This window comes from Labrus mixtus, chromosome 14 (genome assembly GCF_963584025.1).
Source record: "Labrus mixtus chromosome 14, fLabMix1.1, whole genome shotgun sequence".
Lineage (NCBI taxonomy): Eukaryota > Metazoa > Chordata > Actinopteri > Labriformes > Labridae > Labrus > Labrus mixtus.
The window spans coordinates 27,169,489-27,187,104 of NC_083625.1; the positions used below are offsets into that span (position 1 = coordinate 27,169,489).

General features: G+C 40.3%; 1 protein-coding gene across 1 annotated transcript in view; it reads left to right on the top strand.

The window, feature by feature from the left end:
- Nucleotides 1-17,616, top strand: part of LOC132988749 (homeobox protein PKNOX2-like) — a 142,728-nt gene that overhangs the window by 26,370 nt on the left and 98,742 nt on the right. The window contains exon 2 of the mRNA XM_061056321.1: nt 9,471-9,553. The gene's annotated coding sequence lies outside the window, so the exon portion shown is untranslated. The remainder of the gene's footprint in view (nt 1-9,470; nt 9,554-17,616) is intronic.

Sequence of the window (17,616 nt, forward strand, 5' to 3'; positions counted from 1 at the left end):
CAACACAGATATCTCTTATGGCTTTTTGATGCTTAACAGTCAGTGCAACAACTTATTTTAACTTTAAGAGACATTTTAAAGTACTGACTTGTGTAATCACGTATTAAAGGGTATAGTGAGAAGAAAACTTGAGTGTCTTATGTACTGGACATATTGGGGAGGAACAAAGACCAGGAAGAAGTTTAAATCATTAGATTTCATTGATATAGCTTATTCACTTTTTTAAGATTCGATCTGCAGAGTCCCTCTGCACCTTTAAGAAAAAGCTAAAGACCCAGCTCTTTCATGAATACCTACTAACTTAATGATGATGGTCTCCATATTATTGATGATGATGATGATGATGGTAATGACGATGGTTTTTGTTTGATAACGATGACTTATAAGATGGTTTCTATACTGATTAGAGCTCTCAAGAACTGCCCTCAATGTTGTGCTTTGCCTCTGGTCACTTCCTGTCAGCACCTGTGTGTCCAATCAGACTCAAAGCTGATCGTTTGCTCTTACTGACATTGTTCCCTTTTTTCTAGATCCTTGCTTGTGTTGTACTTACTCTCTGATGTACGTCGCTTTGGAGAAAAGAGTCTGATAAGTGAATTGTGGAATTGTAGAATTGTAGAAGATGTTGCTGCATACAGAAAAAAAAAATCTATGTAAAATGTGAGTCGACATAATTGATTCACATTCACAAAACGACCCAGACATCTAGGAACAAAACACTTCTGTGTTGCTGCACCTTTACTCCTTTTGAGTGATTTTCCTCACATCATTAGCCCCCATTTGGATAATCTCTTTTTTATCCCTCTAGTCTACAGATTTCCCCTCCGCCTTTCGATGCGGTTTGATTCATTAAATAGAGAATCCACTGGTGACATTGCTGACTGGAACTTTTCTTTTTGAGTCTTTACCGCCAGTACAGACTGGAGGAAATTAGACCGGCCTTTTTGTTTGCTCTATCCATCCTGACTCATCACGACGGGGGTATTTTTAGCTGTGGATTCCTGTTTGGCTTCCCTCCTCTGTTCACGAGGGGCTATCATATTCTTTGAGACAGAGAAGAATAATCAATGTCAAATCTCGGCCTGGGCACAAACTTTTTTCGGACCCTGTCACGCTTGAAGTTAGAAATAGTGTTGTGTGGCAGCTGGAAAGTGCTCATGTTGGTGTGTGTCGACTAAAAGTGTGTGTTTGTTCGGTGTTTTGTCTGGCACAGCTGCCTGTATCAGCTGCATGCTCGTTAAATGTTGGGCTTAAAGCGGTGCTGACGCCTCGTCGGCTCTGGTTTCACCTCTGGGAATACCTGCCATTGTCAACCTGAGCCCCTTATAATTCCCTGGAATTATCCTCAAATGGTTGAAGTCAGGCCCAAGCTGAAACCTCCAGGGCAGAGAAATGAAGCTAACATAAAAGTGCTAATAACAGCAGTTCCAAAAGTTGCCACTTGGGGCTGATCGCAATAAGGCTCAATATTAAAGAGCACAGCTTCCTAGCAAAATTTAACACTTTTACAGCCGAGGACTAATATAATTTAGAGTCTCGATACGATACAAGAGGATACAATGCAATATGATGCAATGAGATGCAACACAATACCATACCATACCATACCATACCAAACCATTCAATACCATACCATACCATACCATACCATACCAAACCATTCAATACCATACCAAACCATTCAATACCATACCATACCATACCAAACCATTCAATACCATACCATACCAAACCATTCAATACCATACCATACCATACCAAACCATTCAATACCATACCATACCATACCATACCATACCATACCAAACCATTCAATACCATACCAAACCATTCAATACCATACCATACCATACCAAACCATTCAATACCATACCATACCATACCAAACCATTCAATACCATACCATACCATACCATACCATACCAAACCATTCAATACCATACCAAACCATACCAAACCATTCAATACCATACCAAACCATTCAATACCATACCATACCATACCAAACCATTCAATACCATACCAAACCATTCAATACCATACCATACCATACCAAACCATTCAATACCATACCATACCATACCATACCATACCAAACCATTCAATACCATACCAAACCATTCAATACCATACCATACCATACCAAACCATTCAATACCATACCAAACCATACCATACCATACCATACTATACCATACCATACCATACCATACTATACCATACCATACCATACCATACGACACAACACTACTCAATGCAACATACCAAGCCATGCAAAGCCTTGATAAAAAACAATATAGAATGATACAAGATGGTACAAAACCTTACTGTATATAACACACCCCGTAGATATGATATATAATATGAAACTCTTTATTGTCCGTCTACACAAATTTATCTGTCTCCATCAGTCACTGAACTTAGCCCCTCGGCCGTCTGCACTAGTGTTTTGGAGCCTTTTGGAGGATGATTCATGCAAAAAAAAATCTGACATATCATTAGCTTGCTGTAGCGTTTTCTGTAATAAAAGGCCGACCAAGAAGTCAGATTTACAGCTTTTTAATAGTAACATTGAATTTTTCTCTCATGAGCACATGTCTGTGTCTGTGCTTTATTCTAAGTTGCCTTTAAGATGTTTTTTATTTATGTTCACTGAGCTCTCTTGGCTGATGAATAAAAAAACCTTGTCAGCTATACTATCACAAAAATAATCCCACCTTCTGAGAAACAGGATACATCATGTACAAAGTAATGAATTTAAAACATGGCACAGACTCTTTAGCTTTGATAGCTTGGCTAACTCCATGCTCCTCTACAGCTCCACCATCCTCATCCATACAGTCACGTCTGGCTCCAGAAATCCAACATAGGGATGATAGTTTAAAAATATACTAAAAACTTCAGGCAAAGGATATGGGGATGTCACGTTGGCTATCTCTTCATTATTTATAAAGTTTGAGGCTAGCCAGAAAACGCTACAAGAACTGAGCTTTGACCTTCTTTTAAAAGTATGATTTGTAATTGACTTCCACCATACTCCATGTGACGCATCATCTATTGTCCCACAAACAGACTCAAGTAGCGATGAAACTGGCTATTTGTGGCCCCGTACAATACTGTAAACCCCCTCCTCTGTGTCTGATCCCTCAATGTTAAGGTGGCCAAGTGACCCGGTATCCTGTTTGTCAGGAGAACAGAAATATTTCTGATTGTTGCACATCCTGCCGGCCACTGATCTGTGGCACATACAGCTGCGGGGCATTACGACTTATTTAGCTTCTATTGTGTGAGCTGGAAAGAGTCACATACTGTACCGACTTTATCCTCAAGGCCAAGTGGATGATTTTGAAGTGTGAGGTTTCTGGGTTTGGTTGTCAATATGCGTGGGAGAATCCTGTGAGTTTTTGGGCTCATGAGCCACGGGCATTATGTAAAATTAATTATTTTCTCCGTTTTTATGTCCCTCTGAATCTTTGTGCAGTAAAAACCTGCCCGTGTTTTATTGGAATGAAATTATGGTATAATGTCACTTTTGCTATTAACACAGAGAGTCTGTGCATGCCAATTGATCCTGCTGTTGTCATAGCAACCTGAACCACTAAACCTCTGCGCAGCTGTTGTTATGGAAGCTCTTGAACAGCTGGGGGGCTATAGCTGCAGAGGGATTGTGGGAAACGGGTCTTTTGGTCCTCCCTTCACACCTTGACCCCCAAACTCGAGACGGAGATGAGGAAAAAAAAAAAGAGGAGGATTTGGGAATCCTAAAGATGTCCATCTGGAGTTTTCTCCCTGCCTCCAAATGATCTGTTTAGTCGTTAGTTTGGGCAGGAAGTTGTGAATATTTAATCATGTCTGTGTCTTCTCTCCAAACCTGCTTTGCCAGGAACGCAAGCATTGAAATCAAATGAGTCAAATGAAGCTAGATTCTCTCCCAGGGTTTGCCTGATGCATCAGAGCATATCCCATTATTGATATGAGCAAATGTTGTACACAGTGCAACAATAAAATAATCATTTCACAAGAAGCACAAGTTGTCTGGGGAGTAGCGCTCTCGGAGTCTCATTCCTTTAGTCATAATGAAGCTGGTATGTAACACAGAACCAAGGTCTCTCCCTGCTGGGTTTGATTCCATGCAGAATTTATAATTTACACACAGTATACATATCTCTCTATACATTCAGAATATGTAAAAAAAAGAAAAAAGATAGCATTGTTAATGAAACCAGGACTATGATGTAAAACACACTTTAAAGGAAGAATGTGAGACTTCTTGATGCAGTAGATGTCGCTCTTGAGCACCAAAACCAAAACATACTGCTGTTTGGCGACACCTCTACTGTTCTGAAGCAGGCTAATGTTAGCGCTCTTTAGTTAGCTCATAGCTTCATATTGCACATAAATTGACACGGAATGACTGTGATCTAAAGACACTTAGCCTACGTGACATCCAAATAAGCAGTGAGTGAGCTATGTTATATGCAGGGCCGTCCTGTAAACATGTTGTAAACACGGCCAGACAATAGTACAGCCAGCAGTACTCGATTCTACTATATTCATGTGTAAAATGTTACACATTCTTCCTTCAACAGGAGTACAAGTTTTCAAAACTTGCTTTCAATCAAATTAGGTGTTTATGTCTTACATTGCCTGCTAACTCTTTTGCCAGCATTTGGTCAGTCAGTGACAGAATATACCCAGCTGTAGGTATTCTTATAGTAAGGGTGTAACAGTTCAGAGAGTTCATGGTGCAGTTTGTACTTCGGTTTGGGATCATGACACTGTACGAGTTTGGTTCAAGAGGGAAAAAAACCAACAAAAAATACCAATTCCATAATTCTAGATTTATTTCAGTTATTTAGAAGTGTATTACAGTAAATAGTTTCTTCCATCCTGCATCTTGGATCTATCTGTAATAGTAGATACAACCTGTAGTGTATTAAACATGACCCAAAAATAGAGGGTGTGACATATCGACCTGAGAACCTGAAGTGTCCCCATATGAACTGATTTAAAGAGGAAAGCTGTGGTGCCTTCTTTCTTCCTTTTTCTTCTTCATGTGTTTTTTTATGTGTCTGCCTCTTCTTCCTTTGTAGTTTAATAACGGTTAGCAAACAGTTTCGAGCATTATCTCCACCTGGATCGAGATGGGAATGCTGCCATAGTGATAGTCTTTTTTTCTCCACTCACACATATACGTTGTATGACTGCATGCACTGAACTGTGACGGTGAGGGATGAATACAAATACTGTTACAGGCCTTCACAACTGTATTTAGTCGTAGTCTCTCATGGTCTTTAAAACATTGAAAAATGTTCATGAATAATCCTGAAGGGTACAGATTTCGTTTTTTGAAACACTTGTGCTTTTTCAAATTCTTAATGTAATTCTTGACTACACGTCACTGACACATTGCTAAGAAGAATTCTTTTTTTTTTAATTGCCTTGCATAGCGTTCAGTGTTCAGTCATAGGAGTTCAAGAATACACTGAGGCATCAGCTGTTTGTTTTTTTAGAAAGTACATTTTTGTTAAAGTCAGATACAGGCATTCCATTAAATATGGGGTTTTGAGCTAAGGATTCACCTAGCTAGCACCAGTTTTAGCTGGAAAGTGAGCATTAGCTCCACAGTCCTCTCCAGCTTCGACCTCTGATTTAAAAAAAAACAAAAAAACACTCAAGACAAGATGGCGTGGCTAAATAATCCAAGCATAAGGATTCAAAGGGGTCTGCAAACCGATTGGTGCTGTCACGTTGAAGGCCACTTCTTTTGCAGTCTGTGGTCGTGTCTTCAGGGAGTAAACAAACAGAAAGGCTCTCTCACACACAAGCAGAGACAGAAATGGTAACTAACTCAGCTCCATTAGTTTAAAGAAGGAAAGAGCTTGAAATGGAACAGTTCAAACCCTTTGCGTTGCTGGGGTTTTGTTTAAAAAGTCAAGGGGGGCGGGAGTTATACATTTTAAGGCTATTGGCTACTGTAAACGGCAATCATTATCCATTAGCTTACTGTTTTTACTGGAAAACATGTTTTTAAAGAATCAAAAGAAGAAGTTGTCGTTAAGCACCATGGCCCCTGACATTGTTTTATATAAAAAAAGCAAAATAATAACTTCATTTCCTCCTCGGACTGCCTTTGTGTACCTGTGTACACATGTACAGGCTGCAGTGGGAGCGATGGAGGCACATACAGGAATGCTAATGTTTCCTCTGTGGCTTTCACGAGGAACACGGTGATTAGACCTCCAGCCCCCTGGGTGGAGCCCCTCGCTGCACCGCGACTCCCGCTCTGATTTACTTTGACGTCAACAGGAAGGTCAGCCGTGTCCCCGAGGGGTCATGGAGAGACGGTGAGCGGTGTGAGTGTGTACAGAGATGCTCCTGGTGGAGCTCAGCCCGGGGCCCGGAGGGGACGACTGAGGGAGGAAGGGCCCTCAGAGCTTAGGGAGGGCTTTGGGAGGGATTACTGAGGGGGCTAAAATGTTTTCTTTGTGGCTGAAGGAAACCTAAGAAATGCTCTCACCCAAATCTCCCGTGGTCTGAGAGGGGATGTTTGGCCGGGAAACTCAAGCTACATCTTAAAGACTCCCTCGTTTTCTTGGGCTTTGAGCTCGTCCTTTCTATCATAATACGTGCTATTTCCTGAAAGCTTTTTGAGCTCCAATTCTTCGACCATTAAAGGAGATGCTTGAAGAAATAAAGACTGGATCGACAAAAACTATCTCTGTATTTCCTTACAAATGAAGAACACTTGAGTCAACTTTGATTTGAGGAATTCATTGTGAAGTGAAAAGCTGATTATTATAAAGCAATAGAAAAGGTGCTCACTTACTGCCAACTTGTAGCTCTCATGAGTTGATTTAAAAGATTGTATTAGAACACCTTAAAGTCATGAAGCATATTCCTTCTCATTGGTTTAAATATAAAAAGCAGGACAAAACAATGGTGGACACCAAAAAGCAATAATAACTTGTGTAAAAGCAATTCTTGAAGCAATCTTCAAAGAATGGTTCTGCACTTTTCTTTCAAAAATAATAATGTTGTTTAGCCATTATGTGTTCAATAAAGGGCTCTAGATGGTGAAACAGTCATGCTTGAGTTTCCATGGTGTTGGCATGAAGGTGGGACCCATTATTAACTTTAAAATTTATTTCTGTTTCGCTTGACCTGAAAAAAGAAAGAAAAAAAAAAAAGGAAGCTTTTTTTTTTTTTTAGGTCTGTGCGTTACTCCTAGATCGTTTCAATTTCTACCTGCAGGATGCACTTTAGTCAGAGTTATACAGAAGCCTGGCTGGAATCAAAAGGGCACAGATGGCCTGGTGGTTGGTTTTCATCCCATGTGTTGGAGACTATAGTCCTCCAACACATGGGGTGCCCTAAACTCATAATTCAAGTGGAGCAATTGGGGGGAAAAAAGAGAGGTTTCTGTTCCTCAAGCTAAATCTCCACAGCTTTCATTCCTATTCCCCCTGATCCTCGGCGGGCCTCTGGTCGTACCTACCTACCACACACTCAGTAGTCCCCGCTGAGCTGTGCAGCTCTGGATAAATACCATCCCTTCAGAGGCTCTGTGTTAGCAGATTGCTGGAGGTAAGGCGGCCTGCTGTGAGGCCCGACCACACTCCCACTGTTCTGAAGGAGCTTTAAGCGAAAGATCAGGTGTCCGGCCCTGAATGCTTGATTGAACTTAAATCTTTTGCATGTGCGCCATAACTCTCTCTCTGCGGCGCGGCGCTCCGTGTGGGCCGGCCAGTCAATTCCTTTACAGGAATTGAAGTTAGAGCTGCTCTCTGACCGCCCTGTTTCCACCTGTGTCTGTTGATATTTAAAAAAGATACTTTTTCTGCTGTGATTGAGTCAAATAAATAAGAAAAAGGACCAATCAAGTTAATGGCCATCATATAAACAAATAAAACACAAATATGGTATATCCTTAAAAAGCACTTGGACATGCACATGTCATTTGATACGTATCACTTTCAAAATGATATAATATATAGAAATGAAGGACATTTTGGCTGAAGAGTGTTTGCTTAAAATGACAGGAAAGAAGGACTAGCTACGTTTTTCCTTTCAAAACCCATTCCATGATGTTGGTCCTACATTTAGTCACAAACTTTTTGTGCCTTAACCAAAACCAAACACACCGTTTCACACTTTGAGTTATATAAGGAAGAATGCAGATGCTCAGGAAGTGTGGAGGAAAGAAGAATACTTGACCTAAAAATAGGCCCCTAAAACTCAATCAGTCAATCAATCATAATGAAAAACAGAACTGTGACCACATGATGCAAACACACCACACATTCCAATCTGCACATTCCACTTTGACACCCTGGACACTTTACACTGTTTACATATTCTATATTTTGTATATTCAAATATTTCTTTTTTAATTTTACATTATATTTCTATATTACTGTATTTATGTGTGTTAGTAATTTGAGTGTTTTTCACTGCACATCTGTATGAGCATGTGACAAATAAAAATCTTGAATCTTGAATTTATTCGTATAGCACCAATTCATAACAAGTGTTATCTTGAGACGCTTTACAAAAGAGCATATGGGACTATATGCAGGAAGGATTTCTCCTTTGTATTCCTTGCGTTCCTGTTGTCCACAGTTCCTTGTCGCTGAGGTGGAGGTCGGAGCAGGCCGTGCAGGAATGAGGATGGCGGTGATTGTGGGGACGACACAGTCCGATGGTGGTGGATGGGTGTCAGGCGGTGGTTGTAGCTTTTTAGCAGGTTATAAAATGGACTAAAATGGATAAAGATGCCTCTATATGACCTATAGAATCAATCAAGACTATTTCTATCATTTGTATTACTCTCCTATAGCTTCCTCTGAGTCTGAGGCGATGGACTGCATGCTGCCGAAAAAGTTTCCTTCGGCCATATATTCCATTGATAAGATTCACTGATTGATACATTTTTATCAGAAAACTCCACTTCCTCTTGGACACGGACAAGATCAGCAAAGAGATAAGAGATACTGCTTTGCCTTCAGGGGTCGCCAACATTGGCACATAATGAAAGTTCTTCACAGCAGATTGAATCAAACCTTGCTACAGAAACAGATAATAAACAGATACTCCTCAAAGTAGGATTTTGAGGACAGGTGTTATTTGACAACCTGTGGATTGAAACACTTGGGTCGATCTCCGGGAAATGCACTTAAAGATGTGAATAACTTTTCAAGCTCAGGTTGTAGAGTCTGTCTTTCTCCTGAAGCCACATGTCCGATGTGTCCTTGGGCAAGACACTTAGCCCCAAAGTTGCTCCTGCTTCTTTAGCGGCAGCTTAAGAATGTGTATGAATGGAATGACTTACTTCTGATTGTCACTTAATATAGCAACCTCTGCCAGCATTGGCCTTTTTCTCACTAATCCTGTGCGTCACCTTCAGTAATTCATTCTCTTGTGTAATGATGATCAATCTAAATGACTTAATTCTTCTTTTCTGTCAACAGAGCTTGTGTGGAGAGTTGGATAACCAGACCACAGAGCTGAGAACAACATCAAAAGCTGCCGTGTTGCCGTTGGCAAGCTAACTGTAAGTAACTTACATCATTAACAACGCTGTGAGCAACTTCGAGTAGATGTTTCAGGGAGAAAACTTGAATTCCCCCCAGACAGACTTTCTCATGTTTGGCCGACTAATCTGTTTTTCTTTGGAGTTGAGCACAACGACCTGTGATTTAATTTAAGAGCTCACAATCAAATGTAATTCATGCTTTAACACACATTGGCATGCCAAAGTGCACTGTTAATGACTACCCTGCTGCACTTTACTCAGGCCACTTTAAACCTAACAATCATCTCAATCCCCCGAGCACGTTTTCTCTGCATTGACACCTAAAGGAGAATTTAGATTCATGTGCTTATTTCTTGCTGAAACTTCAATCATCTTGGACCAAGATAAAAATGATTCAGACCTACTGATAGGGTGAAGTGTTGACGCTGGATTCAATGAAAATGACCGGATGTTATTGCTTGATTGCGATGTGGTGCTATCTTAACACTTTTACTGGGTTTGAAATTGAACTGACTGACATTATGATGTTGTCGACAAATACAATGTTTTTGACCAATGATGGACGACAACCATTCATTTTCCACTGACACTTACAATTTGGCAGTATACTGGTTGCTGTTGCTGGTTTCTTTGCTGTTGCTGATACAGTTGCGGTTGTTGCAGTTGCTATGACAACAGATAATTTATGTCCTCATATGGTTTTTATTGATACCAATGACTTGAGCTTTCTTTCCTTCCTTCCAACTTCACTCAGACAGTATGTTATCCTTGTTGTGTTTACTCGCTTACCTTCTACAACAGATTTCAACCCATTTTACCAAAACATATAAGAATAAAATGCTTTGGAGAAGGCCCATCAATATGCTTACTTTGTTTTTTTCTTTAACTGAACCAAACACCAAAAGCAAATGGAGTATTTGAAACACAACAGGGTTGGTTTCTTGTGTGACATATTACATATTCTTTGCTAAAAGTACATCCAAAAACAATAATAATTGCCCTATACCACCCATGTTATATAGCCTTTGACCTGGTTTATCTTCTGTGTGGAGGGTAAGGGGGCTCCTACCTTGTGGACTCCCCAATTTGCAAACATTTTGGGTTGCACTGAGTTAGCTTCAAACTTCCTCTTTGTATTATTTGAGTTTGCTGCACGCTACTGTTGAGTCACACATCTAAAAATTCCTCGAACTGTTGCATCCCTGTCGTGCCTTTCCAGCTCTCCCATTTAGACCCCAACCGAGCTCTATCAGTTCAAAGCTGGAACAGAATTGCAAAGCTAAATGTCATTCCCACCATGGTTGCTAAAATGGGTTACTTTCTTTGGTGTACTTTTGTTCCTCTGGCTTGACAAATATTGTGTTCAGGTGCTTTTACTTGGGCAAGTTAAAGTAGGTGCACCAAACAATTTCCATAAAGCAGCTATTTAGAATTGTCATTATGAGACGAAGAAACTCTTTTTAGGGATCAATGGTCATACTTTTTTGTTCCAAGCAAAGTAATACAGTGATAAAGAGGGTTGCGCAAATAATTGTTTGCCAGAGTTGTATGTTGCTGTTGCCCATATCAACCACAACATGAGTCAACACAGAAACATTGCTGTGATAAATCAGGATGAGATTGCTGTCTTGGAGCATTTTAATATTATTGCCGGTCCCAATGGCTCAGAATGAAATAAGCTAAAAGACTTCTGCATCCTCTGCTCCTCCATGTTGTGACTAATTTCCTGCTGAATTTGGAAATTATTATTTTTGGTTTTCATCTCTAGTTCATGGAGAAAACCCATCCCTCTGATTAATCTTTTCTCAGTTTATCTGCATCATGTTTCTCTTCATAAGACACTGAGATAATCACAAAACAATTGTGCTTTCATGTGGAAGACGTGTACAGAAGCTAGACCTTTGTCCCAATACATTATCTGTGTTTTCTGTTCATATGTGCCACTGGGTTTGGTGGGGGTTGGCTAGAATCATGAAAAGAGAAAAAAATTACAAGACAGTGCTCCCTTTTCTAAAAATATCAGGAAACTACTCCTGATAACAACAGTCTGATAGTGTTTGTTAACTTTAAATGACTGAATAGTTTTTCTTAATATCATCTTGACAACACATGGTTGAGTCATGGATGTCACATGTTCACTTCTGATTGGTTTATTGCATTTCAAAGCTTACAACCAATGTCGGCAAGTAATGGCAACATAGAAAGTCACCCACTGTGTCCTTAATGTAGCGAGGCTGAAAGTATTGATGTCATGGTTTAGCTGGTGGATGGTATATGTAACAAGACTTCACTTTCCTGCAGGAGACTAGGACATGTATATATATACACAGCCATGCATCTATACAGGTGTTTCAGCATGCAATCTGTGGAGCTTCAACTGCTTATGTTGCATAACCAACATGTTCTCATCAGAGGTCAACAAATAGCAAAGCTTGCTACAATATCTCCTAATGACCCCCAAATAGCATCTGTTTCTTTTTGTTTTTTTATTTGGTCTTAAACCTTGTAAACATGAAACTATTTATTTGGTTAAGTTTAGGCCGATCTTAGAGCCCATCGCCTATTGATGAACATAAATGCCTCTGAGATCTACGGCCAACTCTAAGGGGTTCTGGTGTAGCCAGTGGTTGACGATCAAGGTTGTCCACCTATAGACTTGAGAATCGAGAATCGAGTTGGTGTTGAAATACGATATCCCAAAGAGGATTATAAACTTCACTTGTGTGCATATTTCTGTTAAAAGACATAAAGTAAAGCTTGAACTTTTGTAGATGCCGTAATGATTGGTTCTTGGTTTGCACTAGGTTAGATTGCATTCTGCCTCTTTTGCTCTCTACATGGACTCTTTCCCTGCATACAGAAATACAGGTGAAACATGATACTCCTTGTACTACAAAAACAGAACCAGAACCTTTCACATACCAAAAAATGGTCTCACACCTGCACATATGCAGAATCTGTAAATGGAGAAGGTTGAGTTCAGAAATATAAAATGATATAACATCTGTATTTTTAGGACTTGGGAATGATAAATGGTAAATGGACTTGAGCTTGTATAGCGTTTTTCTAATTTTCTTTTAAACTGCAGGTCACACCTACACATTCACACACTGATGGTAGAAGTTGCTATGTAAAGTGTCCATCAGAAGTAACTAATCCCATTTGCACGAGGCTGACGAAGCAGCAGGAGCAACTTAGGGTCAAGTGTCTTGTCCAAGGATACATCAGACATGTGGCTGCAGGAGCTGGGGATCGAACTCCCAACTTTCTCTTGGTTAAGAGAAAACTGACTCCACCAACTGAGCCACAGTCTGTAACTTTGGGCAAATTTTTTTCCTAACATTGACCTATTTCTACCAATTCCTATTTCATCTGCTAAGTCCAGAAATTAAAATTACAGAAATTAATTACTGGGCGATAATAACATGAACTTTAAGGGAATTTGAAGCATCTGTTTATGTTCCTGCAAAGCAGCTTTGACTGCATTTGCCTCACAGCTTCTTTCTCCTCCTCTTGGAACAACAACTCCTTCATGTCCAGTGTTTCTTTTGCAAACTCTTTGCTGTTGAAAATAGTCCTCTGAATCATAATTAGTCAATTGCGTATAGTCAAACCCTGAAAAGGCCCTTATATTAGGATGAGGCCACAGTTGAAATAAGAGCTAAGACAATGGGGAATCTGTACACTCCTGGCGGTCTCTAGCTGATTGCCAGAGCAGGTCTGGTTATACTAAGCTGTTTGTCTTTTCCTGCACACAGTCTGGACTAATCGCACATCTAGTCTCCATGTCCTCTCAGCCCCTAAGTGTCCCCCCACTCTTGCCCTCCCTCTCCTTACCCGAAAACCTCCAGCACTATTCCCCACCAAGGATTGTTTTACGCTTAATTTTGTTAAACTTAATGAGATTTCACTAATTAAATCTTCTCCTTGCTGGAGACCCCCCTATTATATCGCCCCCCCACTACCTCTTACAATCATCCCTGCCTGTGGAGTGATTGCTCGTAGAGCTATTTTACACAAATAAACTTTTTCATGGAGAACAGGGACAGTGGGTTGCACAAGGACAAGCCTGTGTTACTCTGTGGATTTCCAATTTCGCGCCAAGATGCTCTGCTGCACTTTGCACTTATAGATAGCCGATAGGTTTCAAATCTGATTTTGGTGTGTAAGAGCAGGAAGTAGTTGAAGAGTACAACAAGATGTTTCAGCCTCATAAAGATGATAGGCTGCAGAACATGTCTGGACATGATAGAAGCAGAGAAGTGGTTCTTTGTACGGTAACATCTTGTGGTTTTTGGTGATACATGGATAAAGAATCTGTAGAAGTAGGCAGAGCACTCAAGAAACACTCTGAAATTCAAGGTTTGATTTAAAACATTGATATTCTTTTCAAAGCTCAGGGTGCTGCATGGTGAGAATAATTCTTCACATATTATTTTCCTCACATTTAGATTGTGAGGACATTTACAAGTTGAGATGCAATGATTTTATTTTAAAAAATGAACAAATGATCTCTTCTACTATGTGGTTACTTTGTTTTCACATTGATTCAAATGAAACAGTACATTAACAATGAAGCATACTAATGTTGTGAAAGTTTTTAAACATATTTTTGGGCCTTATTTGTTTGATGTGCGTGTTAAATGTATCAGTGGTTCAGTAACATAATGATATTCAATAATATTATGAGTAAATGTAGCATCAGTTTACACTTTCCATGTGCCAGATGATTAACTGTATGTTGTACTTCTGGAAGGCAGGCAGTGTGAGTGGAAAAAGATCAGCAACCAGGTTGCAGATTTCTCAGCTTAAATAGACATTTATTTGGGCCGGCCACATCCATACATACACACACATACACACACAAACAGGAGACGTCAAGCAAACATAAACACTGAGGCTGTATCCAAATTGCCAAGTACCTACTCAAACGTTCAGTAGGCAGTACCTACTATCTGTGCTGTATACTGTTAGTACCTACTATTCAGTAGGCACACACAGTAGGCAGATATTTGTTCCTACTTCTTCTGATTCATTCAGTATGGAAGTGACGTCATTTATGTTTCCAGAACCGGCCGCATCCACCCGTTTTTTTTTGTTTTTTTGGTTTAGCTTTATTCAAGCAGAGTAATGCGCATATACAGTCAGGTAAACAAAAAACAATGTCACAATGTAAATCAAGTAAAAGGCAGATTAAATAACTAAATAACATACAGTAGCCTACATAAAGAAAAGTAGAAATGAAAGACAGTAATATACAGAATATAAAATAAAATAAACCAATAAAGATGTTTTTAAATAGTTAAATCATTATTTAAATAGAGGGGGGAAAGGTTTTATAATAATGCAGATGTTTTATTTTCTGTTGTTAATTTAAAGTAGTGATTTCAGTCGGGACTTTAACTCTAGATTAAAAATTTATTCAATTAATCCACACTCGTTTGTTTTGATTTGGAGGCGCACGTGAAGTGACGATTTACGTTTAATTTCGCACAGCATTGTGGGTGGTAAAATACAATTCATTTCCTGAAAGCACACATCCGATCCATACTGCATGAAACCCGGAAGTTAGTATCCATACTGAAATGTTCAGTCCACGAAAGTTCAGTATACTGAAACTCCGTACTGAAAAGTACGTACTGCCTACTGAACTGTGACAATTCGGAAAGGGCCAATGAGATTCAAGAATGATTGAATAAAAGAGAAAAAAATAAATAAAAAACTTCCCCCAATTTAGTCCAAACAAAGCAAATACTGTATATCAGAGAAATATATAACCGAAACATTCTGTTTCCTGTAACTTCATAGTTCATGTTAAATATTTCTACATACACAGTGACTCTTGAGTGAGAGGAGTGTGCATCTACCTTTTGGCCCAAACATCAGCATTTGACATTTTCACAAGTTGCATATTCACTCATGTCCATCAAAGCGTGAAGTTTTCCCAAGAGTGTGGACGAAACAACAGAGTCCAACAGGATGATGACAGGTTCTTGCCTTAAAGGTTGAGTCAGTAGCAATGTTCCTTTCAGCTTGTAAACACAACATGAAATTAAGCCCCTCCCCCTGGGCTAATCGCCACCAGAAGCACATGCCCACTGCAGGGTTAGCTTGTACATTTACTGCTGGTACCTGCACTACAAGTTACCTGAGATTATTACATGTGTTGTAATGGAAAAGCAGATAATTAAGCATGCTAACACAAGCTAACCGCCAGTCTTTGGCACCTGCCTGTCCAACAGAAAGCAGGCCAACTCCGCGTCCGCCAGCGAAAGCCAGCCTAAGGTTCAACCTAATTTTGGAACAAGCTTCATCCGCTTGGCATTTCATCTCACTATGAATATATTTTATTTTCTTTGCTGCTACGTCCGTGTCTGCAGCTTTCACTGGTTTGAATAGCGTCCAATGGCTGAATGGTATCCACTTTGAAACTCACCTGCGCACTGTCAGAGGCTGGGGAAAACACCAGCTCCCCCCACCCAGAAAGCTGAATGCTGGGAGTCAGTGTTTTTGCATGTCCATTGATCGTTTCCCTCCGGAAGTACTCAAATCAGGTTTCTGTACGGGGCTACAGGCCGGAGTCTATTTAACACATGCCTGAGTCTGGCAGCAGCAGCATTACTTTTGTATAATTCTATATTTCATTATTTTGGAAAAAGCTACTGACTATCTTTTTAGCTATTGTTTTAAAGATAATTTAAAGTTTCACAGCCCTGTTTTTTTTTTCAAAATGGAGTATTGGTAGTTTTTGGATTGAATTCAAACCTTTATAAAAGTGTTTTACTCAGCCACTTGAAAGTCCGCTGGTTCACTTCAATTGGCACGTAATGAATCAATGTGTTCAGGACCAGGATGGCTGGGGAGACGCATCTAAAGTTTATTTCGTAATGGGACAGCCTTCAACCCACAACTGTGACACAATCAGTCTTCAAATGCACCCTCAAAAAGGATGCAGCCCCCTGAATTGAGAAACAGCTATAGTCTATATGTCAATTTTTAAAGTTGTTGCTGGATAATCTAAATTTTTAAGCCTTGTAATAGTGAAAATGTAACATACATGAACAATTTTTCTTTACACATCCGGCTATTTGTACTCTGATGTCATATTTGGTCAGCAAAAAAACAAAGAAAGTTTGGAAATTTGAGTCAGGGATATTTCAAATGAAAATATGTATACCCTTGCAGACTTCACAGCTGTAACCAGTCATATTGTAGCACAGTAGCCAATCCTCAGAAGCAAGTCCAGCTGACAGGAATTTCCTGTCAAATCACACACATATATCTCTAATAATAATCCTGCTTTGGCTGTGTGGCAGCGCTAAAAGGGAAGTGCTGAAGGGTGGGACCATCGGTTCAAGCAGTGAGGCCTCAGAGGTCATTGTTGACAGCAGTCGCTTGCCCAGCTATTGTGGACGACCCTGTGGGACTCTCACACTGACTATTGTGGGAGCTGGCCCCCCCCGTTTCCCATTTGAGCCCTGCACACCCACTGCCAGCTCTACCCCTTTGGTTCCTCAGCCAAAAAGTCCATTACACCCCTCGCCCCCTTTTCCCTCCCAAAACTCTATTGTAGCCCCGAATCCCCGTTCCCCTGGCTCATTTATTCACACACACACACACACACACACACACACACACACACACATGCACACACTTTCTCAGCGTCCAGTTCCTGAGCCCCCCTGCGCTGTGGCGTTCGGGTGGGCGAGTGGGCAGCGTGCCCGTTTCAGATGGGAGTGCTTCCCCGATGAAGGCCGAGCTGATCGGGTTTCTGCCACCTGTCATTCAGCTTAGGGGGCAGGAAAGGGGGCAACAGGGGTGGTGGGCGGTGGGAGTGAGGGGGCGACATGAAGGAGTGGGGGTGTTAACAGGAGAAATGCCATGGCAATCTGGCACTTAGCCTGCAGCTTACAGCCTGCTGTTGTTTCAGTATCACACTCGCAGACTTCTAAAGTAAGACTTTTAGTTCAAGCAGGGGTGAGTTCACAGTCTGATACAAAAGAACAAAAAGACAATTTGTTATCTAGTCTTATTTTAATTTAACATTATAGTCCACATCTGACATGACATGTCTCTCCATA